Source organism: Mus caroli, unplaced genomic scaffold (genome assembly GCF_978045245.1).
Source record: "Mus caroli unplaced genomic scaffold, Mus_caroli_1 scaffold_3, whole genome shotgun sequence".
Lineage (NCBI taxonomy): Eukaryota > Metazoa > Chordata > Mammalia > Rodentia > Muridae > Mus > Mus caroli.
Genome location: NW_028227258.1, coordinates 138,630,039 through 138,644,182, shown reverse-complemented (window position 1 = coordinate 138,644,182; position 14,144 = coordinate 138,630,039).

Sequence of the window (14,144 nt, the reverse complement as noted above, 5' to 3'; positions counted from 1 at the left end):
AGTAAATTCCTTTGTCAGAAGCAATACTGTATGGAAGACCATTACAATGGATAAGGCATTCTATAAGTTCTGTGAATGGAGGTTTTTAGAAGTGTTACATACAGAATGAGCATATAAAAAACCCAGAAGTACCTGACACACATTGTTCTTTGCACACAGGAGGTGATCCAATACACTCAACCTGCCAGCAGGTCACTGACTGGTCACCCAGAGAATGGTGCCATATCTTGGGCTCAGTGTTGATCTCTGCTGTTGATACATGTGGCACTCAGTAGTATTTGTAGCCTTGGTGAGTAGATATCCATGTTAATGAGCCCATTTATAACCTCCATATCTGCCACTAAAGCCGCTTTGTTCATTGGCCAATGAGCAAAAAACAAAAGCAAAAAACAAAACAAACAACAAAAACAAGGATAGATGCAGGAAAGAGACTAATTTGCCACAGAATGGATCGTTCTTTTGGAGAGATCTATGTACATGCTTATTCCCCAGATGTCTTTCAACACATTTGCCAATCATAAGTCTTCCAAATTCCTGACCATACAGACAATCCATTGTCTATATCTCATGAATCAGTGAACAATTTTGCAGCAGACCATTTCTTCTTTCAAATAAAACATATGATTGTGTGTACTACCTGAAGCTCTGCCCACTGTGAAGATTTCCCTCCAACAATGTCTTTTAGGGCTGTACCAGAAATATGTTGCAGCTTTCCACTCTGGGTAATGCTTGCATAATATGCAGAACTATCAAGAACAATGGTCTCCCTAGATGGTATATTTTGAAAATCAGTTGTATATTCCTTGAGGCCCATATATTCAGACTCAATTCCCTGGTTCCATGACTTGTGTTGGAACAATATGGTTCTGAGATCCAGTGGCAGGTTCATAAATCACTGAGGGCAAATTAACAGGACGTTGTTCTTATAGGAATCTTTGAAAGTTCAGGCAAATGGATTATTATAGAAAGATTCTTTAAATATACTAGAAGTAGTACTGAATACAAGCTACACATTAAATATGTGATGATATATAAAATGTCAGTGCCTTAAATCCAGGGAAGACCAATTAAGACAAAATTTTAAACTTTTACTTTTATTTTTAATATAATACTTTATTAATTCTCAGCATTTCATACATGAATACAATGTACCTTCAACATCTTTACTTCAACTACCCTTACCTTCTGTCAGATACATTCCACTATAGTGCAAGAAGAGTTGGAAGAGTACTAATGACTGCTTCTAATTCTTTAAGGGATATGGGACTGTTTAGATTGTTAATCTGATCCTGATTTAACATGGTACATGGTATCTGTCTAAAAAATTGTCATTTTCATTCAGGTTTTCCAGTTTGCTGAGTATGGGCTTTTGTAGTAGGATCTGATGATGTTTTGGATTTCCTCAGGTTCTGTTGTTATATCTCCCTTTTCATTTCTGATTTTGTAAATTAGGCTACTGTCCCTGTGCCCTCTAGTTGGTCTGGATATGAGTTTATCTAACTTGATGATTTCTCTCAAAAACAAAACAAACAAAACAACAACAACAACAACAACAACAAAATACTAGATCTTGGTTTGGTTGATTCTTTGTATAGTTCTTTTTGTTTCCACTTGGTTGATTTCAGCCCTAAGTTTGATTATTTCCTGCTGTCTACTCATCTTGGGTGAATTTGCTTCCTTATTTTCTAGAGCTTTTAGGTATGTTGTCAAGCTGCTAGGATGTGCTCTCTCTTGTTTCTTTTTAGTGGAACTCAGAGCTATGTGTTTTCCTCTTAGGACTGCTTTCCTTGTATATGTTGTGGCTTCATTTTCACTAAACTCTAAAAAGTCTTTAATTTAATTCTTTATTTCTTTCTTGGCCAAGTTATCATTGAGTAGAATGTTGTTCAGCTTCCACGTGAGCATTGTCTTTCTCTTTTTATGTTGTTATTGAAGATCAGCCTTAGTCCATGGTGATCTGATAGGATGCATGGGATAATGCCAATAATTTGTATCTGTTGAGGCCTCTTGTGACCACAGTTTATATGGTCAGTTTTGGAGAAGGTGCCATAAGGTGCTGAGAAGAAGCTATATCCTTTTGTTTTAGGATAAAATGTTCTGTAAATATCAGTTAAAGCCATTTGCTTCATAAATTTTGTTAGTTTCAATGTGTCTCTGTTTAGTTGCTGTTTCCGGGATCTATCCATTGATGAGAGTGGGGAGTTGAAGTCTCCCACTATTATTGTGTGAGGTGCAATATGTGATTTGAGCTTTTCTATATTTCCTTAATGAATGTGGCTGCCCTTGCATTTGGAACATAGATACAGAATTGAGAGTTCATCTTGGAAGATTTTACCTTTGATGAGTATGAAGTGCCTCTCCTTGTCTTTTTTGATAATTTTGTGTTGGAAGTCGATTTTATTCAATATTAGAATAGCTACTCCAGCTTGTTTCCTCAGACTGTTTGCTTAGAAAATTGTATTCCACCCTTTTATTCTGAGGTAGTCTGTCTTTGTCCCTGAGGTGGGTTTCCTGTTTGCAGCAAAATGTTGGGTCCTGTTTATGTATCCAGTCCTTGTGTTGGAGTTTTCTTTTTATTATCCTTTGAACGGCTGTATTCATGGAAAGATATTGTGTGAAACTGGTTTTGTCATGGGTTACTTTGGTTTCACCATCAATGTTAATTGAGAGTTTGGCTGGGTATAGTAGCCTGGGCTGGCATTTGTGTCCTCTTAGGGTCTGGATAACATCTGTCTAGGTCTAGGATCTTCTGGCTTTCATAGTCTCTGGTTAGAAGTCTGGTAAAATTCGAATAGGTCTGCGTTTATATGTTATTTGAGCTTTTTCCCCCACTGCTTTTAACATCCTGCCTTTATTTAGTGCATTTTTTGTTCTGATTATTATGTACAGGATGGATTTCTTTTCTGGTCCAGCCTATTTGGAGTTCTGTCTGTTTCTTGTATGTTCTTGGGCATCTCTTTCTTTAGGTTAAGGAAGTTTTCTTCTATAATTTTGTTGAAGATATTTACTGACCTTTTAAGTTGAAAATCTTTATTCTCATCTATACCTATTATCCTTAGGTTTGGTCTCATTGTGTCCTGGATTTCCTGGATGTTTTGAGTTAGGATCTATTTGCATTTTGCATTTTCTTTGATTGTTGTGTCCATGAATTCTTTTTTTTTTTAATTTTATTTTAATTAGCTATTTTCTTCATTTACATTTCCAATGCTATCCCAAAAGTCCCCCATACCCTCCCCCCAACCCCCTACCCACCCACTCCCACTTTTTGGTCCTGGTGTTCCCCTGTACCTGAGATTTTCTCTTCCATCTCTTGTATTCTTTGCTGATGCTTGCATCTATGGTTCCTGATTTCTTTCCTAGGGTTTCTATCTCCAGAGTTGTTTCTCTTTGGGTTTTCATTATTGTTTCTACTTCCATTTTAAGTCTTGGATGGTTTTGTTCAATTCTACCACCTGTTTGTGTTTTCTTGTAATTCTTAAAGAGGGTTTTTTGTTGTTGTTGTTTTGTTTGTTTGTTTGTGTTTGTGTGTGTGTGTGTGTGTGTGTTTCTTCTTTAAGGACTTCTACCTGTTTAGCAGTGTTTTCCTGTCTTTTTTTTTTTTTGAGGGATTTTTGTGCTTCCTCTTTAAGGACTTCTATCTGTTTAGCAGTGTTCTCCTAAATTTCTTTAAGTAAATTATTAATGCCCTTTTAAAATCCTGTACAAGCATCATGAGCTATGATTTTAAGTCTGAATCTTGTTTTTCAGGTGGGTTGGGTTATCCAGGACTTGCTGTTTTGAGAGTACTGGGTTCCAATGTTGCCTAGTGGTCTTGGTTTCTGTTAGTAAGATTCTTACATTTGTCTTTCACCATCTGGTAATCCCTGGTGTTAGATGTTCTTCCTGTGTCTGGCTGGAGCTTATTGCTACTGTGATTCTGTTAGCCTCTATTGGCACTCCTGGGAGTCCAACTCTCTTCTGAGTCCCAGTGGTCAGAGCACTCTCTGCAGGCATGCTCTCCTCTTGCAGGGAAGGCACACAGAGGTCTGGTGCTCAGAGCCACCTCCTGGCTGAAGATGAAGGCCTGAAGGTACCCTGTCCAAGAAGCTCTGTTGCTTCTGTGACCCACACATATTATAACTAAAGATGATTAACAAAGCACTGAAATAAAAAAGCAAACTGTACCAGAAGTAGCCAAGATTAAGCTGAAAAGATCTGTTAATCAGTCAGAAAAAGACCACCCCAAAGCAAAACATAATAATCAAGAAAAAAGATATATTTTATGATAGGACACTAATTATCTGAGAGAGAAAATGTCAGCATTGCAATATTGGCCGAGCTTTAAAATAGAGTATGTGAAGCACAACTGAATGTGAAACAAAAATCACAATTATATTTTCTTCTCTTAATAGAAAGGTACTCATAAAATTTCTTTGCATATTGTTATCATATGCAATTTTTACAATAAATAAATGATCCAAGAGGAAAATTCAGGACAACTATGATTGAAACTGACAGTTTATTGATTCCAAATTATTCAAATAAAAGGTGTATAATATTAATGAAAGTCCCATATTAGAAAAAAAGGTACCATATTAGAAAAAAAGGGAAAAATTAGCTTTCAATATTAAGTAACAAGCACAAACTAAATCTAAATACAATTAACAAACAAAAGTTATATTAAATGTGAGCACAAATCAAAGTATAATAAAAATAAGAGAGACAATCCAAGCAAAACCTACTTTTCAGAAAGAGAAATAAAATTGATAAAAACTTTCACCACCTTGATCAATAAGAGAGAGCATGTAATTCATAAAATTACCATTAAAATTTCTCCAGATATTAAAAAGTATGAAATAACAAGAAAACTATGAAATGCTGTGTCCCAGTGAAACAAGTTGTATGACTGAAAACATTCTGTGAAAGGTAGAAAGTAAGAAAATGCCTTTATAACACATGGTTGGAAAGCTACATTTATTAAAGAAATCAAATTCAAATCAAGAACATATTTTCTAGTAAAACTTCTGTATCAACATTATTTCTGATTTCTATTTATTTATTATTTCTGCCAAAAATTCCAGAAAAATTTGATGGCATTTCTGCACAAACATTATAGAACAAGCATATTCTCAATTTATATATGAAGGTAATGTTACTTTAACAACAAAATTCAGGTGAAGATATTGCCTGGTAAAAAAATAAAAATAACAAATTGTAGTAAGCATAGAGGAGGAAACACAGTCTATGACAAAACATTAGTAAAGCACAGGAAAACACAATATGTTACCATTAGTAGCAATTCTTACTAAGACAGCTAGGTTGGATCAATATCTGAAAAGCAATCAATGAACTTCAACACAAAAAATGGGAAAAGACCAACACCACCAGATACAAAATAAGCTACTTAACTTGCCAATTATAATAAAAACAAATTGTATAACAAAAGCAAAATTGAAGGCTTAGTAAATGATTGATTTATAGCCAAGATCAGGAATAAGGTGAGGATTTCTTCTCAACCGTCCTGTTCAAACTCATGTTTGACATCTTAGCATGTAATAAGACAAGAAAAAAGAATAAGAGGCTTCTAAAAAAGGAAGAGCAAAAACAATCTATTCTTAAGGGAAACATTATTTTCTCTATAAACAATTCAAAGGCCTTATATAATCTTCTAATCTTAATTTTAAATATTTATAAGATAAAAAAGTCAAAATATATTGTTTTATGTACTCCTAATAATATACTCAGATTGAAAAATCCAGTCACATTTCCAAAAGAATGGAAAACCCTAATGCTTGTGAAAATCATAAAATGCTGATAACCATATCAATGGGGATTAATGATTAGTATGGAAATACCATATATGCATGATATATGAATACTAACTTGAAATGGGCCTTGAACCTGAAGTTAAAAATGTAAGCTTTACTCTTTTTATTATTCATTAATTTCCAAATGATTTATTTCCATAAGCATTCCTTCCTTTGACATTTCAATGTATTTGTCAGAATTGTAATGTTACTCTGTGAGTTTCCCAGGGATAGATTCAGTGACCAGACTTATATAATCTAATGCTACTACTAACAGTCAGTACGTACTACTTATTTAGCAGATCAGTCTGATCTCTAAATTATAACTCTCCCAAAATATTACCCATATTCTACAGATGGGAGTATTTCCAATTTTTTAATGGGAAATAGTTTTGTCAATATTTTAAAATGTTAATAAGAAGAGGTGAGCTGTTACATTAGCGGCCATTTAACAAGAGAGCAGAAGGGAGAAGGGAGGTGTTGGTGAACCATAAGTGTATTTCACAGTGTGAGTGCTAATTGAATGTTGTTGCTAATACCACAGCGAGTGCAGTGTAGTCATTTGTTAAGTGGAGAAACAAAGTGTGAGTGGAAGTCTAAATATTGAATTAAAATTGGAGGTTCTGAAAGAGTTTGTTAACACACTACAGTATTTTCAAGGAATTAAAATAGAATAGAGTGAGTTCATGACAGTGAGAGAAAAATGCTTTGTGTTCAAAGGAATTGTTTTTGAGTCTTATATTCAGAGAACTTTAGAGTCAAAGAACAACTGATGTTCAGTTACATACGTGCTCCTCAAGGAAATGGCTAACCAAATCAAGCATTCTACTATTGGATAAGTTCTGTAAAAGCTGACAAAGAGGTTTATGTGTTGTTTTTGTTGTAATGCTGAGAGCATTACAACAACTTCCTGAACAACTTTAGTGTTCAGGAAGGCAGTGAGATGGCACAGTGGGGAAGGTGCTTGACCCCAAGCTTAGAAACATGAGTTTGTTCCAAGGACACTTATAGTGTCTCGAGAGAGGCAACACTGCAAGTTGTCTCCTGACTGCTACACATATTCTGTGCTCTATGTGTACACATAAACACACAGAAAGGCATAACAATACATGTCATAAAAGTAGTGTTGAAATGTTATATTATTTTTGTTACCCTCATGCTTTTGAAAGAAAATATAGTATGGAATTTGAAATGATGGACTTGTCCTTTAAAATATAATTTTAGATTTAGGCAATTTTGTCAGCAGATAAGGGTTATGGAACATACTGATGCATTTCAATAGATGTAAGCTGTGTGTCCTAATGAAATTAGAAGGAACAATTCCATTTTCTTTTTTTTTTTTAATATTTCTTTATTACGTATTTTCCTCAATTACATTTCCAATGCTATCCCAAAAGTCCCCCATACCCTCCCCCCCCCCCTGCTTCCCTACCCACCCATTCCCATTTTTTTGGCCCTGGCGTTCCCCTGTACTAGGGCATATAAAGTTTGCATGTTCACTGGGCCTCTCTTTCCCATGATGGCCAACTAGGCCATCTTTTCATACATTTGTAGCTAGAGTCAAGAGCTCCGGGGTACTGGCTAGTTCATAATGTTTTTCCACCTATAGGGTTGCAGATTCCTTTAGCTCCTTGGGTACTTTCTCTAGCTCCTCCATTGGGAGCCCTGTGATCCATCCAATAGCTGACTGTGAGCATCCACTTCTGTGTTTGCTAGGCCCCGGCATTGTCTCACAAGAGACAGCTATATCTGGGTCCTTTCACCAAAATCTTGCTAGTGTATGCAATGGTGTCAGCGTTTGGAAGCTGTTTCTTATGCTTCCTGTTTCAATTCTTCACAGCCTCTTCCCAAACTGTTCAGAGAATACAATATATCACTTGATCTGTACTGCTGTGCACCACTGATACCCACCCCTTCAGGCAATGTGCTTTGGTATCTGAGATCCAACATCACTATTCCTTCCTGCTTTCCACCCTACAGACTCTAGAAATCACTACTAATCAAAAGTACTCTTTAACAATACAAAAAATATAGTCAATATCTAATCTAGGATCATTTTGTATTATATAATATATTGCATTTACATGGTAGAGTCAGTAAAACAGAAATGTAGAGACATATTGTTTATCAACTATATAAGAAAATGTGATCATATATATTATTTATGAATTTTCTCTGGTACAGTTTCTGACCATGTAGCTATTTCCACCATCTTCACACAGGTATTAGTGGAGTGATCTCTGTCATCTCAGGGGAAATGTCACACTTACACCTGAGGAACTTGACTAGTCTGATCCATTTAGACATTAGGTGTTTCCTTTTACAAAGATGCCAATATAAGAAGCTTATTATTACTTTATAAGCATAAGTTCTTTTAACTTAAAAATAAGATAGAAAAGCAATAACAAAAACATGTCTCTACTTGAAGATATTTAATCTAAGAGAACAGTGCGGTATAACAATCGTTGCTTTATTCCTCTCTTTCTTGCATTGCTTCCATTGCATTTCTTTTCAATTATTAGAAAAAGAATTTATACAGTACAAAGTTATAAAAATACATTATCAAAATAAATGGTTCCTGAACTTTGACTGAAGAAATTCAATTAAAAACAGATTGCTATTTAAAATGGTACAGTACTAGCACCCTTTAATGTGTATTATAACCACCAGATAGGCTAAAAAGCTGTGCCTTCATTATTTCTTTGAAGACATGCTTTCTTTCCCATGTTAACTCAGGGCAATGCTCTCTGAAGTATGTGCAGGAATTTTGGTCATATCAGTGTCTTTTCTCAGAGATGAAAAGAATATATGCTGAGTTTTTCTAAAAGGTCTACATTTTATACTTAGAATTGTCTAAACAAAATATCACCTTTATACTAATTTGGGGTTACAATAATTAAGAGGAAAACTCTGTCAATTTTACTGTGCTGTATTCCAACTGAAAGTTCTAAATCATAGTTTATGAGATTAGAAAAACTAACTGTGGAAATCACCATTTTTGAAGTATAAGGGATCTATAAATATAACAAATGAAACAAATCCTAAGCCTGGTGCTTCCCTTAGATCATAAACCCCTAAAGAAAAAACTTCTCTGCTCAGTTTACTAGCTCTCAGTTATCACTACTATAACATACATGGGATTTGTGCCAGAATATCGATTTTGATTAAAGAAAACAGGCATTTCACGTTTGGTTTATTATTTGAAAAATGCAGACCTAGTCCGACATGAATTTTAAAAATTTGTCTAAAATTTTTTTAAATTTTATTTTATTTATTTACATTCCACAAGTTGTTCCCCTACCTGGTCTCTCCTCTCTGAGTTCATCATCTCACCCCTCTACCCTACTCTAACCTCTATGAGGGTGCTCCCCCACCTGCCCATCCACCTCCATCTCACTTCCTCCAGCAGCCCTCTTCCCTGGGGCATCCAGTTTCCACAGGATTAAACACTTCCTCTTCCACTGAAGCCAGACAAGGCAGTCTTCTTCTACCCATGTGCCCCCTGGGGCTTTAGCAAGGACCATCCCATGTATGCTTCTTAAAGAGAACTCAGTTATAATAAATAGCTGCCCATGAGAGTTAAAAACAAGTAATAAATTTAACAAGTGAATGCTTATTGGTATCCATATATTCTTAATATTTTCTCTTTGTTTTATCTGGAAAATAGACACAATGAGTTGTCTATTCAGTATCCATTAATCATATCTATTCTAAGTACACTAATACTAAATTCTTATAGATCCACAAATTCTTCAGACAGAATATATAGTCTTATTTTTAGAATATCTGTCAATCATGGTCACCGCACGCGTAATGGCTCGTTAAGCAGTTTGTCTGAGCTCAGATGTGTTCTGTGTTTTGCTTTCTGTAGAAAAGTAGTTGTGAGAGCAAGACAGGAACAATGTGCTTTGTAGGCTAAAGATTCTGTTGGTATTTAAAGATGAAGTTCCTGTTTGTCCTGTGTTAACTACCTGCAAGGTAAGATTCCTATTTGCAATTAAGTGTAAGTTCCTGTGTAAACTATAAACTACTTTTTTTTCATCTACACTAAACTTATGAGCACATAAACATGACATATTTACCCTTCTTCCTTTCCTTTCATTTCATTATACTTTTCTAACAACATGTAACAGTCAACTATCTTGCTCCTAGAACAACATAGCTCTCCTGTAAAAAAGACTTCAAAAGACCAGTGGGGGCTGTTCTCTAAAATCCTGACTGAGGGGGTAACAGCTGGCTAACCAGTCCTAGGTATGTCCCCAAACACAGCTTACTTTAATTAGACAATTATGGATTTGTTCTTTTTTTCTCAGCAACTTTCAGGTTTAAGAGTAGACAACTTTCTCTTGTTAATCAATGAATATCTAATAGACACATCAAAGAGAGAATTCATTATTACATGAGAAACTCTGAATTTTACTAAGACTATGTTTCCACCAAGGAAATATCCTTTACTAGACTGTAGTTAAGCAGTAATTATTTCTAGTCTTCTAGATATTCTTGTATGGGGGTCTACGTCTTACAAAGGTTCATATTTGTCTCTAAATTGAATGCATTTATGTATGTGATGATCACGTGTCTATATCCTAGCTCACCATGTCTTAGTAGACTCTCATTCCTCTCCCTCCTGTTTTTCTTCTTTTTGTTGCTCCCATCTTCTTCTCTTTTCTTCTCTCTTCTTACTTTTGGAATCCTTTCCAGACTGGGCCTAATCATTGTATAAGGTGTAGAAACAATGATGGTCTATTGTTTTGTTACTGTTCTCCCATGTCCATTATTCTTTCCTAGTTGTGAAATACATGAGCACATGATCCCTCTTCCCTCTTAAGAAACATTTTGACAATTGGAAAAGCTGTTGATTTCAAAAGACTTGTTGCCAGTAAACAGAATGAAACAGAAAGACATCCAGAAAGGAAACTAAGGTGGTCCATTGTTAGCACTATCATATATAGACAGCTGTCTATTATTCAGAAGAAAGGAAATGATCCCCATTATTTCTGCATTTCAATATAGTACCTTACATGCAGAATTCTATTGTTAAGTCAAGAAAAAGAATTGTTTCTTTTTTAAACTCAGTTTAATTTGTTTTTACAAGTTATCATAATACACAGACTTAATTAAAATCACCTCAACTAGAGCAGCTTGTCCAGATGAGAAAAAATATTTTGGAAAGAAAAAACTATGCATACATTTATGTTGGATGTTACTTTTTCTTTTTCCTAATTCAGAGCATTGAAGTTAAAACTGAAACAAGCCATTTTTGTTTCTCACTCTGCCCTAACAAGTGTTCTACACTATTTGCAGTACATTGTTATCCAATTTGGAAGGTGTACAGGAGGCATATATAATCATGTCTGCACGTAATCACATGCAGATGAGCCTGAATCTTATACATCATCAGTGCACATCTCCCTGTGAGATGCTTATTATCATGCATAGCTTTTTGCTGTGGGCAGAACTGAAGATGTCCTTTGGGGGTTAAACCTCAACGTAACTTGACATCCTCATTAACTTTTACAGCAACAGTGGTAGTAAGCACCCTTCTACTGAAGAGTTGTTTCAAATGCTTATTGTTCCCTCTCTTTCCAGCTAGTAAAATCTTGTTACTCTTTACTAGTAAAAATAAGATGAAAAGAAATGGAAGGTATTGTCACTCCTAATATATTTTCATGTATATGTAAATATAAATGTCATTTTTGTAGGTCAAAGCCTGGTATTCTATTAAAAAATACCATCCATATTTTTCTTAACTATTTTGTTTTGCCATCTTAAATAATGTTAAGCCTGAAAGGTATTATAAACATTTCAAGATCTACACTTATTTTAAAGGTAAAGTTGTAAAGATTAAAGAACAAAGGAAAAATTAAAATTGACATTAAAATTAAGACAATATTTTCTTTTTCCTAATTAAGTTTTGTTAATATGTGTTAAATGACTGAAAATGTTTTTATAAATCTGAATATAATATATGTTAAATACAAAAAGTTATTCAAACTATTCAAAAGAAGCTGAGGAGAAGGGCAATCCTGTAGGAGGACCAGCAGTCTCAATTAATCTGGACCCTGGAGATCTCTCAAACACTGGACCACCAAACAGGCAGCATATACCAGATGATATGAGACCCCCAACACACATACAGGAGAGGACTTCCAGGTCTGTTCATTCAGAGATGTTGCACCTAACCCTCAATAGACTGGAGGCCCCCGAGAGTTTAGAGGTCTGGTGGGGTGGGGGTGGGGCATCCACGTGGAGACAGGGTAGGGTGAAGAGGAAATGTGGGATGTGGAGCAGTCAGAGGGTGGATGAGTGGAAATGGAATATGGAGTGTAAAAATAAATTAAAAATAAAATAAAATAAAACACTTTAAAAAAAGAAAAAGTTATTCAAACTTAATTTTTTTTCTAAACTATTTTCCATTTTGCATAATTTTATGGTGTGTATTAATACATTTGAACATGATGAGCTTATGTCTAAAGGATTTTTGAGCTTCAAAAAATATGATTGATTTTCAGACTCCTTCAACAGCTACTGCATCCAACTATTTAGTCAAAGAGGGAAAATTTGTCATGAACTCTTATAGTTTAAAATTTGTTTGTTCCCTTAATGGCTATTGGAAACCTTCCAACTATACATTTTATGTTATCTAGTTCCTTAATATACACCACTATGGCATACACATACGTATGGTATACACTGAACATGTATTTTTAATGCCAGATTGTAGTGAATATCTTTTGTTTCATCCTAACTTATAAGATGTAAATATGACGATGATGATGATTGGAAGCTGACTATTGCACTCAAAACATCACATATATTAACTCAAGGAGTTTTACTAATGACTGACTTTCTTGATCTCCTTTGTTTGATTGTTTAATATTGAAAGTCTTATTACATAGCCAGTGATAACCTTAATCAACTTCTGCCTAAACTTTTCAAGTGTGGGGGTTACAGTGTAACCAAGCTAGTCAGAAAATCCTTTGTAAGATAAATCATCTCCACTTATCTCATAGTTTAGAAATGTAGTTAATGGTTGATGCATATATACTAGAAAGTTATGTGTGTGCAATCTGCATCAATAGCTGCATGAGATCTCTGAGACATCAATATGCTTACAGTATAATTTCACAGTAATGTTATGTTTAAGAGAACATGGTTGTCTTCACCATAAACTGGAAGCTTCAGTAAGAGTCTATGGACAGTTAACAGATGATATAGAGAATGGTCATTCTCTATTATCTGTTTATCATTTTTGAAACTATTGACTACATTTCCCCTCCCAAACTTCTCTACCCACCTGGTACTGGCTGGTTTTGTGTGTCAACTTGTCACAGCTGGAGTTATCACAGAGAAAGGAGCTTCAGTTGGGGAAATGCCTCCATGAGATCCAGCTGTGGTGCATTTTCTCAATTAGTGATCAAGGGGAAAAGGGCCCTTGTGGGTGGTGCCATTTCTGGGCTGACAGTCTTGGGTTCTATAAGAGAGCATGTTGAGCAAGCCAGGGCAAGCAAGCCAGTAAAGAATATTCCTCCATGGCCTCTGCATCAGCTCCTGATTTTTTGACCTGCTTGAGTTCCAGTCCCAACTTCCTTTAGAGATGAACAGCAACGTGGAAATGTAAGCTGAATAAACCCTTTCCTCACCAATTTGCTTCTTGGTCATGATGTTTGTGCAGGAATAGAAACCCTGACTAAGACACCACCCAACTTCATTTTCATTTTTCTATCTTTCTCTTCCTCAAAAAATCAAACAAACAAAAATAAACAATAACACATAAAACCCAAGCAATAGCTCTCCCCACTGCCCAAAACAAATACAAACAGACAAACAAACATGGTATTTGTTTTGGGTTTGCCAACTACTCCTGAATATGAACTCTGGCTTATGGGTTGACGTAACCAGGGATAATTCATTGGAGGGAAATTATTTTCCCTTTGCTTAAGTAGTATAACCATGGAAGATTCTGTCATGTTCCAGCTAATAACTGCACATACTCACTCATGCAGATCATAATTAAATTCTGCCATTCCTAAAATAATTTCATATCAAAGAAGCAGGCAGTTTCCTGAGAAGAATAATTTCAGCCATAGGGGAAATGAAAGAGGCCAGTGGGGTAAAAGTCTACCAAACTTAGGGTTTACATGCGTGGAACTGCTAAAGAATAAAAAAGTTAGAAATAAGCTGGGCTGTGGTGGCGCGCGCCTTTAATCCCAGCACTTGGGAGGCAGAGGCAGGCGGATTTCTGAGTTCGAGGCCAACCTGGTCTACAGAGTGAGTTCCAGGACAGCCAGGGCTACACAGAGAAACCCTGTCTTGAAAAAAAAACAACAACAAAAAAAGTTAGAAATAAAAAACACA